General features: G+C 36.7%; 1 protein-coding gene and 1 non-coding gene across 4 annotated transcripts in view; both read left to right on the top strand.

The window, feature by feature from the left end:
• Cnot6l (CCR4-NOT transcription complex subunit 6 like) overlaps positions 1-15416 on the top strand; it is a 93704-nt gene that overhangs the window by 1229 nt on the left and 77059 nt on the right. The gene's annotated exons all lie outside the window — the stretch shown is intronic.
• Positions 13155-13338, top strand: LOC129667152 (U2 spliceosomal RNA). The gene has a single exon (XR_008718700.1). It is a non-coding gene; the product is annotated as a U2 spliceosomal RNA (small nuclear RNA).

The raw sequence follows: 15416 nt of genomic DNA on the forward strand, positions 1-15416 counted from the left end.
CGCGTGGCCCGCGGCCGGGCTCCCGGCGGGGGTGGAGGGGGTGTTTGTGGTGCCCCCTCGCGGGCCCCCGGGGGGGGGGGGGGGGGGGGGGTTGGGGGGGTTGGGGGGGGGGGGGACCCGAGGGAAAGTGAACCAAAACAGTAAATTCTCGGAACCCGGGGTGTTCGGATCCCCTCTCCGCGTCCTTCCTTTAAGGCTGTGTGGTGGAGGCACTGAGTAGATGCGTTCTTTGTTGTTGTTGCTGCTGCAGATACTTTATCGTTGGTAAGGTTGTTATTATTATTTCCTCCACACTAAGAAAAATCAACCTGGAAAGGCAGAGGAGGAAAGGGAAACTGGCCTTCTTGGCCCGTGGTGTTGGTGGGCTTGGATTGATTTTGTGAATTTGAAACTGCTTATATCCTGCCTCCTAGAGGGAAAGGCGTGGACGCTCCGAACTGAGGTCAGTGAGGAAGAGGAAGTTACGGGAGCTGTCATCTTAAGCCACCCAGCTTACTTAGCTTAGGCTGTTTAGGAGGATTGTGTTCAGGAGTTCGGCTGAGCTGTTTGTACACAGCGAAAGTACATTACAGCATTTCTCGATGCTACCTTACTGCTGCTTATCTCAGTTGTGCATCAAGATAGTCATGCACAACCAAACATGTTTTCCTCAAGTCTCCAAACCTAGAGCAAGCAGCTTCCACGGTTTTCTCGTTCTGTGCTCCTGGAAAGCTATTTTAGAAGAGTCAAAACAAAAAGCGGAAATAAAGGTAAATCTGCTAATATACTCTGTGCGTGTAAACGACGTTTTATTTGCCGACTTACCTCATTTTCTTTACTTTTTTGTTTAGTTAGGCCGCACAGTTAGACCTGGACTCTAGGTGGAGTCACAATACAGATTTGAAGCATTTAGGCCGTGGTCACTGTAATGGCCAGAAATTGCTCTTTTCTGAACTCGGTCTCACAGAGAATGTTGTTGGCTGGTAAGGTGCGGTGGAGGGTTGGAGAGGAGAGGTAAAAAGCTGTTTTCTATTAACGCTGTTTGAGGAGCAGCTTAAGTGTTCAGTTTAATGGGACTTAACTTTTACAGACCCATTAGAACCAGGACTGTCTGTCATTAACGTTCATTCTCATATTCTCTTAATGTCTAGAATTTGAACATCTGTTTTCTTATTTCTATCAGGAAGATGCTACCCTTTCAGTAAAGGTTGTGAGAATAGGATGAGAAAACATACTTGGCACATAGGAGATGTTTTCTTTTAGTACTGCTTGCTACAGCTCTGATTATAAGTATTGAAAAGTTTTTTAAGTACAAATACTCATTAATTACCCGGAACAGTATTCTTTAATTGTGAGGTAGGGATCAAGAAAACAGAGCTGGGGATGTAGCTTTGTGTACAACTTGCATTGTCTGGATGAGGCTCTGGGTTTGGTTTCCAACACTGAAGGGAAAAGGTATTTTCAGAGGCCTTTGATATACATAAGTATATGTAACCATATGAGATGTCCCCCCCTTTTTGTTTTTAGAAATTATCGAATAAAGTGTAAAAAATAATAATAATAAAAAAGAAATAAAATTATCAATGTAGCCTTGCGTGTTAGTTTGTAGATAATAACCAAACTTGATATATTATTTTTTTTGGATAGTCTTTTAGTTTAATTTCTTTTTAATGAATTTTAGTGCATAGTCACTGGGGGAGGATTCATTCTAAGTTTCTATACATGTTTGAATACAATCAAACATTAAAATGGATCGAAGAACCAGATTTTATATATAGTCACAGAGAAGAAGTCTCATTAAAGTGTTATGTAATTCTTTTAGTTCAGGTTGACTGATTCTGGTAAATAAAACCTTTAGGAGTATCTTTCTGAGCTTTTCTACCATCTTAAAATAATTTGCTCTTTTCATTGTTTTGGGTAGAGTAGTGAATGTGTTATGCATTGAATTTTAATTTATTTAAATTTAATTTGTGATTTTTGAGAATCATCATGATGAGGAGTATAAAATATAACCAATGGAAAGGTTAAAAGAATTACAATTTTTAAAATTGTGTGTGTTTTGAGTCTTGCCCTGTAGTTGAAGACTTACCTCAGACTTCTAGTCCTTCAGCCTAAACCTCCCTACTGCAATTATAGGCAGTTGCCATTTCATTTGGTTCAAATTTAAGATGTTTTTTGTTGTTTGTTTTACTTTTGGGTGGGAGTTGGGATGAAGACAGAGCAGAGACAATGTGGGAATACTTTCGTTAAGTTCATGTCTCTTTAAAAATAACCAGTTTTCGTGTTGGAGAGGTGGCTGAGTGATTGAGAACATAGTACTCTTACAAAGGACCAGAGTTGGGTTCCTAGGCACCCATGTTAGGCAGCTCACAACTTACTGTAAGGCCAGCTTTTCGGGATCTGACACCTTTTTCTGGTTTCAGAGAGCACTGACATGTGCACATGGTCACATATAGATACATATACATATAATAAAAATGAATATTAAAAGTTTCCCTAGTTAGGTCTTAACAATGATATTAGTATTTTCTAAATTTTGTAACTATACAGTGAGGTTTTCTAAAATTTCAAAATATCTAGTGAAATTTAAATATATAAGCACACCTTATAGGGACAGCTTTATAAAATGCAAAATATACTTTTACTTATTTAAAAAAATTAATATACAAAGATTTAGGTTTCACTGGCATTTTCAAACAAAATTTGTTTTCATTTTCCTCCTAGCTCTCCTGTTCCCCCCACCCCCCTTTGTTTCTATCTTGTCCTACTCTCCTACATGTCATATATGTTCTTTTGTTCTTGTTTTTCCCTCATGCTCTCTTTACTCTTTCTTGGTGTCCATTCTAGTATTTTAGGCTTTTTCCACGTTTATTCCCACATGCAAGCTATAGTCTGCATATGCAGAGAAAACTTACTGGTTGTCTTTCTGCATTTGGATCACTTGGCTTAATATAATGCTTTCCAGGCCTACCTATTTTTCCTGCAGATTCCAATTTTCTTTACAGCTGAGTAAAATTTCATTGTGCATGTATACCACATTTTCATTATAGGCATCTAGATTGCTGTTTTCTTTGTTAGCATGACATCTATGCTGATTCTGTTTCCTTGTAGTTATGACTATTAATAAGTCATAATGACACTAATAAGAGTCTTTAGAATTACATGTCCAGGATTGATACAGCTGGGTTGTGTGATAGTCCTGTTTGTAATTTTTTTTGGAGGTAATTTCTAATGGCTGTACTAGTTTGCAATGTATTGTAAATCACCAGCAGTGAGTAGGGATTCCTCTCTTCCCACATCCTCTTCAGCCTGCTGGCACATGCCTATAATCCCAGCCTTTGTGAGGCAGAACCCTGTAGTTTGTCAGTCTAGGTTACATATTGAGACTTTGTCAAAACCAAACAACCCCTTCCCCGAAACAAAAAGCCAGCCTCCTACTCCAAGCAAACAAGCCAAGTATTTGGAAATACTCATCCTTTTTGTTTAAACTGAGTAAATTATAACAAAGTTGAGATGGAATATTGTTTGGTAGGGTTTGAAATTTAATGTTACTTAAAGGAACTTTAAATAACCTTTCCAGAATATTCATTATAAATACCTTTAATTAAAAGGTATTGAAATATCTAGAAATTTCTGTATTTGTTGCTAATATAAATTATGGTAATAAATTCACTTCAGAATTATAGTGCCTTAGTGCACTGAAGTTTAACTGTTTTGGTTACCATGCTTCTTTTCTTTGTGGTAAAATGCACTCTAGAGCTCTCCAAGTTTTGTGAATCCTCCCCTCCAAGGACTGGGATTCCACCTGTTGCTCACAGATCATTTTTTAAAGAACTGAAAGGTATATTTCCCCAAATTTTATTGGCAAAGATTTGTCATAGAGCAGTATTTAAATATGAGTGTGGGAAGTAGCCTTGGAGAGAAGACTGTTTATCTTTTCAGCAAAGGTCTTTAGAGTATTAGTTTAGATGGTAGTACATACTTGTAAAATTACTTCTGAAAGTCAAATTGTAATACTTAAGAATTGCTTTCCATCTTCAGAGTAAAGTTTTGAGGGAAAATTAGGAGGAAGGGAGGCAAGAGCCACAAGAAAGTGGGGAACACACCACTCTGCTATGTGAGGCGCTTGAATGGCAAGTGAATTTCAGCAACTATTTAAAGGTTTGCAATTTTATGCAAACTTAAATTTTTTTTTTTACGTTTGGTGGGCATGTCCTTTACTGTGCAATCATTGATGGTCATTGTGGTTTACTGGGTTCTGGTTGTTTGATTTGTTTCCTGTATTTTGAAGTTGCTTTGGATCTGTGAACCAAACCTCAGAATTTCAGTTTCTGGAGATTAATTTCACAGAGAACATTTTTTTTAAAAAAAAAAATTTATTTTACTGTTATTATTTTACACTCTATAAAGAAATGTTACTTAAGTGAACTTTGCCTTGTTCTACTGTTTGTTTTTGCTATTTTGTAATTTTAAAGTCATTAAAATAATTATGTGAGTCTTAATTTAGAAATAACAGTAAAATAATCAAATAAAAAACAAAAACATAATTAACCTGTATTTTGTGCTTCATGATAAAAAATACCACATCTTTGCTTTACAAACCACTCATACCGGACTTCTAGTACCTGAAGTAGATTTTGTCTCTGGACAACTTCATTTTTAGTTCAATTTTGTTTATTCTTTCATTGCCCAGGAACCTTACAGTGTGAAACCCTAACTCATTTTACTTTTTCCCTAAAATTTTGACTGGATTTCAGAGTGTTAACTTGGCTTGGTTATGGATCTCCTTTCTCCTTTCCTCTTTTCTACCTTTCCACTCCTTTCCTCTCTCTTTTCTTCCTTTCTTTCCTCCTCTTTCTGCCATCTCTTCCTCTCTTTCTGCCTTTCTCTCCTCTGAGGAAGATTTTTGAGTAGTTTGGTTAACTTCTAAATGGTAAATATTTTAAATCTTTTGTATCTTTAAAATTAAAAACCCTATTTGGGGATCCATTCTGTACCCATTATTATACCCAATTCTATAGGGAAATATAAAAGATGTAGAGGAGACATTATAAACCCTATTGAGACCTGTGCATGTATGTCTTTGTAATTGTAATGTTCATTATACTTAAACTTCCAAAATTACCTACAGTGTTCATTCTGTAGGTTCATAATTAGTGCAAATGTGTGAAAAATAGTGAATTCTGTACAGAATGGAAACTGCTAGTTACTTTGTTCCTATGACAAAATAGCCAAGAAACAAAGGAGGGAGGATGTATTTTAAGCTCATGATTTTAAAGGTTTCAGTCCACAGTTGGCTGGCTCCATAATTTTTGGACCAATACAAGGCAGAGAAAAGCTGTTCACTTTATACTATCTAGGAAGCAGGGATGGGGCAGACATATCTTTCCAGGAATGCCCTCAATGACCCACTTGGACCCATTTCCTATTTTTTACTACTTCCCATCCCAATAATGCCATCAGATTATGAATCTGTTAGTAGATTAACCCACTGAGATGCAAGTTCTCATATAGTCACCTCCCCGGAGCCCATCGCAAGTCTCTCTGATCTCTGAGTTGGGGGCCAGCCTGGTCTACTGAGTGAATTCCAGGACAGCCAAGGCTTCACAGAAATTCAGTATTGAAAGACCAAAGAAAAGGAAAAAAAAGCATTTAATGGTAGGCTTGCTAGGAGGCAGGGAGGCATGGCTTTGGGGCAGTAGCTAAGAGTTTATTGATCTGCAAGTTGGAGACTGAGAAAGAAGCTAGCTGGGAAAAGTGTGGGCTTTTGAAACCTCAAAGCTCACCCCCAGTCACACACCTCCTCCAACAAGGCCACAACTCCTAGTCCTTCCCAAACAGTCTACCAACTGTGAACCAAACATTCAAATATTTTAGCCTAAGGAAGCCATTTTCATTCTAACTACCATGTATGGTGACCTGAAATCTTAGCACTTGAAAGGACAGGCAGGACAGTAGCAAGTTCAAGTCAAGTTTCTGCCATATAACAAACCCCCATTTTTAAAGGAAATAATTTAAAAAGGGGAGAACAAAATCAACAAAACACATACCTATCTAATTAGTACATATTTTAATTTTTTTCATGCCTATACACTATTGAATTTAGCATTTTAGGGAATTAAAAGACATTTAAAACAGTGTTCTGAGCTGGGCACAGTGGCCTGTAATCCCAGCCCTCAGGGAGGCAGAGGCAGGTGGATCTCTGAATTCGAGATCAGCCTGGTCTATAAATCGAGTACAAGACAAACTCTGTCTTGGGGAAAAAAAAAAAAAAAAAACAAAAAAAAACCCAAACAAAAATATAGTATTTTGTAAATGATGAGGTTATGTGATGTTGAGGATCAAACCTAGGATACTGAGCATGCTCTCTGTGTGTCCTGCCACTGAGTTGCGATAGTCAGCCTGCCTTTCTCTCTCTCCTTCCCTTTTGGATTGTCTTTACTATGGAATGGAACTAATACATTTTACATTATTAAGTACCAAGGACTAAGAAAATTCATCCCCACAGACCTTACACATGTAATCTTTCTGAAAATACTGTGAGATAGACAGTATGATTCATATTCTCTAGAAGGCCAAGACTTTGAGCCTTAGATCTTCCGTTTTGTACCTATCAGAAATTAGTTTTTGTATGTTTTAGTTTCTTCATCTGTAATAGGGGGATAGTAATAGCACTTATTTCAGAGTTGAATACTGATTTAATGATCTGCTTCTCATAAAGTGTACTTAGCAGATCTGTAATAAAAGCTATAACTTCAGTCAGTATATGCTAGTGATTGCAGCTTCTTATTAGTAATACACATACAAGATATTTAACATTTCTGAATATAGTAGAACATGTTTGATTCCACAGTGCCTATGTTTACATTAATAGGGCATTTAAGTCTGGTTACAGCAAACAAGTGAATTTCCTAACCGACAGTAACATTTAGTGCTGCTACAGAGTACATAATAGGTTGGGTAATAGGTTGTAACTTACAGGGATGAGTAAGCAGAGTTAGAAGTCTTTTTCTTTATGATGAGAGAAAAGAAGGCAAGAAGATAGGTTACAGCAGCATCTTTCTATCAATTTCTGTCATTGTTCCTTTATACTATCATCGGACAGATTTATGTAAATTGCATTGTATCTTTTGTTTCATACTTGAAGTGCTTCAACTATAAAAATAGTTACATTTTTAATTATATATTATGTACTAGGTTGAGTCAATAAACTTTCTATAAAGAGATTAAGTATTGTAAAACTACCATCAAGTTAGGGTGTAAGCAGTGTGCTATCTTTATGCTAGATTTACACGAAATAACATTTTTTATTACAGTATTAGTGAAATTGATATTACTAATCCCTGTTGTATATTTGAGAATACTGAAGTCAACAGAATTCATGAAGATCACATATTAAATGGCAGCTTGCCAATTAGGTTGTTGGAATTCTTAAACTTATGGTTAAGACAGACATTCCAGGATGTTTTTCTGTTGCTTAGTCTCCTAGAGTAAGATGCACATTTCATAGCATTATAAGAGGAGGACTTAGCAAGATCTTGCCCTTGCTTACCTTTCCAGTTTTATTACTCTTTTCCTCTCACATATTCCCTAGCTTAGCCATAGGGAGTGACTTACAGTCTGGTCTAGGCTTTAAATGTGCTTATAGTACCTTATGCTTTATGACCCCACTGCCTTCTTTAATAATTCACCTCAGGTGTTACTTACTCTGGGAAATCTTATCTGACACTTCAAAGGCTTTGCTTTATGATTTTTCTTGTGTGCATTTAGTATCCTTTGTGCTCCTCTTTGATAAAATTTGCCACAGGGTCTTATAATTACTTGATTTATTTTTTTCAGAGAATGTCATTTTGAAGAGTGCAGATGATGTATATTTCATCTTTATGGCTCAAGTGTTTGAAACATAATAGGGAACATGAAATGCGTGGTATATAGTAAGAACTTAGGAAATGTGTATTACATTCTAAGTGCCATTGTATGTGCTGGAAATTATATCAACAAATAAGTAGTTACAGGTGTTAGGTTTTAAAAAGTCAGTTTAACCCTGGTTAACTTCCATGACTTGGATAGAAACATGACGTTAATAGGGTAAATTAAAGCCTGATTGTAAGTAGGATATGTGCCTAATAAGGGATATGATATTAATTTTTGTCCTTACGTTATTGACAGTTTTCAACCCCAGAGCAGCAAATATTTTTCAAATACATAAATTGGGGTCTCTTACTTAAATGGTAAATTGTAATGTGGCTTTGTTTTAGAGCACATTCATTAATTAACCACATATTTACTGGTACTAGTAGATACTGTATAGCTTTGAAATCTCATATTTACTTACACTGTTGAAGACATTGGGGCCATTGGATGATTTTGAGCAGGTTGATAAAAAAGTTTACTCATTCTTTTTGCTGTGCTAGAGATTGAACCTGGGTCTTGCACAGGACAGTTGAACATGCTGATTTCTGAAATTTTTTCTTAAGAATATTAACCTGGACACTCGAAGAAAGTCTAGTTTAGATTGTACAGCCTGACCACCAGCCCGGCCTTAACGGTATAGCTCTCATCCCCCAACATAGAAGCTTATTTTTCAGTAGATGGAGGCCGCTGCAGAGATCCACAGCTGATCAAAATGCAGAAAATAAGTGACTGTGAATGCCTAACCCCAATTGGTGTATCTGTGATATAACCCCTACATCTTAAGGTTCAGGGAAAAATGTGGAGGAGGGGTCAGGAAGATAATAAGAGCCCAGAGAGCCAGATTGCCTGCTGCAAAGACATGACAGGGAAACTGAACCATGAAATCTCACCAGTATGGTTACCCACTAAACAAGACCTGAATAATGACAACACCATTAGACATGCCAGTGTGGATGGGTTAATTTCACAGGATCCTGTTCGAGGAGCTTTAGGTGACCTGTGGCTGCTGAGAGAGGGGGTGTTATCCAGTGACAGGCCCCTGTATCTGGGTCCTCAGCCCTAGCACATGTTCAATTCAGCAGCGCTAAATGATGGACTTAGCAGGGTGTGTATGTGTACATTCACACATTTATATAAACATGATTAGTTTTGAATTTGGGAGGGAGTTGGGTGGAGAGAAGGTGGAAATGCTGTAAATGCAGTACTTACTATGAAATTCTTAGTAAAGGAAAAATTTAAGTTGAAATATTAATCTGATAGACAATAGGAATCAGTTCAAATGAGAATGGGAAGGAAAGTTTCTTTTAAAATTTAGAGTTGGGGGGGAACCCTCCTCCCTTACCAACTGACCCCAGACTATCAAGTCTCTTCAGAACTGCCTACATCCTCTTCCTCTGTGACATGGCAAGACCTCCTTACTTCGGGGAAGTAATCAAAGAGCAGGCAACAGAGTTCATGTCAGACAGCTCCTGGTCCCCTTACTAGGTAACCTACATGGAGACTGAGATGTCTGTTGGCTACATCTGAGCAGGGGCCCTGAGTCCTCTCAATGCATGGTCCTTTGTGGGTGCATCAGTCCCTGCATGAACCCTGTGCCCAGATTTGTTACCTCTTTTGGTCTTCTTATGGAGCTCCTATCCTCTCCAGGTCCTTCTAATCCCCGACTTTTGTATAAGACTCTCTGCATTCTGCCCTAAGTTTGACTGTTAGTCTTAGCATCTGCTTCCATCCTCTGCTGGGTGGAGTTTTTCAGAGGACTTTTATGGAGGCTCCTATCATGTTTGCTCTCTTCAACCACTTCTAGTGTCTATTCTATTTACCCTTCGGGGAAGAGGGAGGAAGTATAGAAACTGGAGGAGATGAGGGAGGGCCCTACACTCAGGATGTAAAATGAATAAATTAATAATATTTGGAGGTAAAGAAAAGAAAATAAATTGGATTAAAAAGGAACTTGTTGGCCTGAGTATTTATTTAGTGTATTTGGTAGAGTGCAGCTTGCCATCACAGGACCCTGTGTTTACACTACCACCACATACAGTTGGATGTAGTGGCCCATCACTTGGGAGGTAGAAGACCAGAAATTCAAAGTTATTTTTGGTTACTTAGTGAGTTCAAGGACGCCCTGTGATACATGAGATCTGGTGTGAAAAACAAAACAAAATTAGCTCTTCCTGCTAAAAATCCCTAACTAAACAAAACTATTAATTGAAGTACCAAAATAAATAAAAACAAGTATGTGATATGGAAATAGATGTCCTTTCCTCTTTCAGAAGATCTAGGAGTCTAATGACAACCCTAATTGTGAAGTAGTGAAAATAGAAATTCTGAAATTTATATAACACTAATGTGATATGAACATTAAATTCTGTTTTTGACAATAGATTTTTTTTTTAATAATAATCATAGTTATCACAATCACTACTTATGTAGGTAGTCTAGGTCTGTATGAAAAAGGTATTGGATTTAGGTGAAAACTGTGACACAGTTTTCTTACTATACAAATTCAGATTCCCTGACATTCATGGGCCCCAGGCTAACAATGTGTATGCATATTGTCTCCTGGGTTCTTTCAACTTTGTGTATTTTGTCTTATTTATGTACTTTTTTTTTTTTTTTACAGATGGTAATCATTACTACTTTTTATCTTTTTAAAAGTAATATGTGCTCTTTAAAAAGAAACATTTGAAATGATACTAAAGGTAAAGGGGATAATTTCCTGGTTATTTTATCTCATAGTAAATAAGCCTGTTAGTAGTGTACTATATAGAACTATTACCTGAGCTTTTATATAACCACATAAAAGTTTCATATAAATAAAAGTAGTATCCTATTGTATACACTATTTTATTAAATTAAAACACATTACATTAATTTTTTATCTAGAGGTATATGCATTCAAATTTTCATGTGCCACATTACAAAATTCCTATTTTAAAGTGTATCTCCTTTTTTCAGGCTTATATATATTGAAGTTTATTTATCAATAAAGTAGAAATACTACTGAGTCTTGCAAATAAAATAGAAAACAATACAGCTGATGGAAGCAAGAATTTATTTATATTGGAAACTGTTTACTGAGGGAGTACCGAAAGAAGTCCATGTGGATACTAAAGGGGATTGCAGGGTAGAGTTGGTGGTCCTCTTTGACTTGGGATCTGTGGCTTCTTAAGAATTTTTTACATGTTTGTGTACTACATGCATGCAGTGCCCACTGAGTCTAAAAGAGGACATCAGATCCCTAGACTTGTACCCTTGTGAGCTACATGTGTGCTGGGAACCAAACACCTGTCTTTGTTTTGTTTTGTTTGAGACAGGGTTTCACTCTGTAGCTCTGGCTACCTTCAGACTCACAAAGAACTACTTACATTTGCCCTTTGAGTGCTGGGATTCATACTTAGTGTTTTTAATAAATTGCCTATTGTAGGCATGTAATGAAAGTGGAGTCATATATGTGACCTTTTATACCTGACTTCTTTCATTTAGCGTAATGTTTCATGAATAAAGCCATTGGATAACATGTAATAGGACTTTATTATTATAATATTATTATAGACAGGGTTTTCTGTATCATAAGCTAACTTGTAACATGCCATGGTTGTTGTGGAGGTTGTAGCCAAGGAGGACCTCAAACTCTGCCTCCTGCCTCCCCTTTGTAAATGTTGCCAGTACAGATACGTATCACCACACCCTGTTTTGCAGTGTTGGGGATTAAATCCAGGCTTTATGTATATTAGGCAATCTTTCTGTGACTGAGCTGTATACCTAGCCTTCATTCTTTGTTATGGTTAAATAAAGTGCCTTTGCATGCTTATGGATATTTTTGGGCTGTTCTTAGTAATTTTGCTGTAACATTAGTGCGTAGATTTTTGTTGGGACATATGTTTTAATTTTTCTGCTCAGTCATATGGTAATTCTGTTTGAGTTTGTGAGTAATTGACATTATGTTTCTGTAAGCCATACTTTTTAATGACTTCACTTTAGTTGTTATTGTTATGCTATTTATTCAGTCATAATTGATAATTTATGATGATTATTGAAAGAGTGGAAATGTATATGTCTTTGAATATGTGTGTGTGTCTCTCTGTGTGTGTTGCTTGTTTATGTCATAGAATGCTCACTTGGTGTGTGTGGAGGCCAGAATGTTGGGATGTCTTCCAAAGTCACACTACTCAGAGCCCACATGGGTTCTAGGGGGTCTGAATTTAGACTCTCATGTTTTCCCTGCAAGGACTTTATTCAGTTCACCTCTAACAGCTCCCATACTGAGTACTTTTTTAAAGGATGAATTTCTACAAGTGGATTTGCAGAACCAAATAATTACATAATTTTGATTAATCTTGTCAGATTACTCTTTAGAAATGCATAACATTGTATTACCGTTTTGCTTGGGGGCTAAAAACCCATAGCTCTGTGGTAGAGTGTTTGGCTTAGCAAGCATGAGGTTACGAGTTCTGTTCACAACACCTGAAAAAATTTTAATCAATTTAGTAAAAGATGCTTGTTTCTCCAAGCTCTTAATCACATTATTAATCATTGCTATTATGAAAATAGTCATATATTTTAAAATAATTAGTTTTTTGCAAATGAGTTTTTGCTTACATATTTGGATGCTTCTATATTGTTTTGTGACTTGCCTGATCATGACCATTACCCTAAATATTCCTGTTAGAATATATACAGTTGTTCTTAACTGATTTGTGAGGGTGTATGTTAACAGCAACAACAACAAAAACCTGTTGTACTGCCACTTATAAAAATTTATAAATATTTAAGAGGCTTTTTGATATAGTTTCTGGGTTGTCTTTTGACTTTGCTCTTTGCCTTATAAATATTAAATTACATTTTTTTTTTTTTTTTTATGACAGGGACTTACTATAATGGCTTGGCTAGCATGAAACCCTTTATGTAGACCAGGCTAGGCTTGAACTCTGGAATCTCACTGCCTCTGCCTCATGAGTATTGGAATTAAAGGTGTATGTCACCGAGCCTGGCTCATCTGTAATTTCTAATGGTTTTTGCCTTGCTGAAAGGTTCTCTGTACACTAAGACTGTAAAACTCTTTTTCTACATTTTTTTCTAAGAATGTACAAAACTGAACTTGGCAAGGGTTAGTAAGAGGTTAGATTTTGTAGTTGGCTGTAACTTATCTTTCATGGTTGTGGGTTTATTTTGTTTTATCTGTGTTAAGGATTAAATTATATGCTACAAAGTATATTCCTGAGCCGTATCTCCAGCACTTAATTTATGGTTAAATTCCATTAGCTGCTTTTTGGGCTTTTGGCCAAGATCAAGTGTAGGATCTGTTCTTATCAGTTTGCTATCTGATGTGTTCTCTTTCCAAGAACAATATATTATATATGTTTTTGGTTTAAGGAGGTGGAATAGGAACATGTTATACATTCATTCCACATATAGACCTGGTATTGCAGGAATAGTGCACCCTATTGGGAAAGTTAAAGAAATTTACTTATTATCTGTGGGGTATTGGTCATTTCACAACTTTTATATATTTTAATTTCCTTATATGTAAATTGACAGTTAATACATAATTCATAATTTTAGTGAAATGAAATATGAGAGTACATACACATAGATTATCAAGCTATCTAATGGGCAGTTAGTGCATGATTTTTTTCTCCTTACAACTTATAAATCCCATCTTTCTTTATCCTACTTAAAATGTGGTCCTGGTTTATGGGGGGGGGATACAAAGTGAATAAAGTGTACTTAATAAAAATTAAAATTAAAAAAAAGACTAAAAAAATTTGGTCCAGAAGTAAAAGGGAATTTCAAGATACTATGGGTCTCAGTTTTCAAAACTAGGAAAGTCATTTTGGGATTAGTACTGATTAAAAAGGAGAGCAACTTAGACCACCCCCCCCACCCCCCGGAGGGAGCAGCCTTGTCAGGCCACAGAGGACAATGCAGCCAGTCCTGATGAGATCTGATAAGTTAGGGTCAGATGGAAAGGCAGGAGGACCTCCCCTATCAGTGGACTGGGAGAAGGGCATGGGAGGACATGAAGGAAAGAATGTGGGATTGGGAGGGACTGAGGGAGGGAGGCTGGGATGTACATACAGAATGTATACATAAAATAGATACATTTAGATAATTTTTATTATTATAACTGTTTGTAATGCACTCATAGTTAATCATTGACCAGATTAAGAATTACTCAGTCCAGATTTAGTTCTCAGTGGCTCCTTTGTAATACTTACATTATTAATTATATTACATTGATTTTTAAAAATGATTTTTAAAATTTCCTTTGTGGAAAGTAACAACATTTTGTAAAGAAACGAGAATAGGGAAATATTTATATTTGTCATAGTTTCAAGACAGTAAGAGTTTTTAATTACTTTTTGAGATTGTAATTTAATTGAAACATCTCTCCCTTTCTTTTCATTCCTCCAAACACTCCCATGTTCCCTTCCCCACTTGCCCTCAAATTCATGGCTTCTTTCTTCATTAATTGTTACTGCATGCATTTATGTATTTGTACATGCATGTATTCCTAAATGTAACCTGTTGAGTTTACATAGTGTCACTTGTGTGTATGTTTTCAGGACTATGTTTTACTGCCACTTGGGTGTGCTCTTCCTGGGGAGTGTCATCTCTCCTGCTCTCAGCTTTACTTAGTTGCCTGTAGTTCTTTGTGTAGGGTTGAGGAATTGTGGGCTTTTCTGGTCCACTTTGGCTTGTTTGTTGTATCTTTTGTTCAGCTAATGTTTGAGCAGTTATGTTGGTGAGACTTAACAAGTGTAGCTTATGATATTAATAGGAGACACACTCTTAACAACAAAGTCCCTGATCTCTGGTTCTTAGAATCTTTCCACCCTCTCTTCTGCAATGTTCTCTGAGTCTTTGTGTGAGAGTGTCTTGTAGATGTATTCATTGTACTGAGCTGTACAACTGTGTATCTGTTGGTTGTGGTTTTCTGCAGTGGTCTCTGTTACAAGAAGTTTCTTGATGAGGAGGCAGAGATAATATTTATCTGTCAGTATAAGGACAACTGTTGATAGATTGTTGTTAGGGATTGTGCTGGTTTGGTAAATTGTAGATTCTTCAGTAACCATAATTTCACTAGCACTGAGTAGTTAGCCACGGTACCAAGTCATTGAGGTGGTTCATAGGCATCATAAGTAGGTAGAAGAAGCTTACATGGCCCCTGCTGCTACTTACTGTGAAAGTTCACAGGATATGGGCTTACCTTCTACCTTTGGGGTTTTACCAGGGACAACAGCACTAGACTGTCAGTTTTGTGAATCTCATAGACAGCTCTGGCAAACAACCTAAAAGAGGGCTTCTCATGTCTAGTTGTAGTGACAAACTTGGAATTTTAGTTTCTTTAAAAACATAAATACTGTAAAGAATGTTTTCATTTTAATCCCAGGTGTGGGGATATGAGGCTGCTCGGACTGTCCACAGCTGACTGATTTGCCTCTGTGCTCTAGCAGAAACTGATTTTGCCAGCTGCAGATAGTTTATGCAATTGTGTGACATTTGGAATTCTGGGAACTTCT

This window comes from Psammomys obesus, unplaced genomic scaffold (assembly GCF_907164565.1).
Source record: "Psammomys obesus unplaced genomic scaffold, mPsaObe1.curated_primary_1811, whole genome shotgun sequence".
In the NCBI taxonomy this organism is placed as follows: domain Eukaryota; kingdom Metazoa; phylum Chordata; class Mammalia; order Rodentia; family Muridae; genus Psammomys; species Psammomys obesus.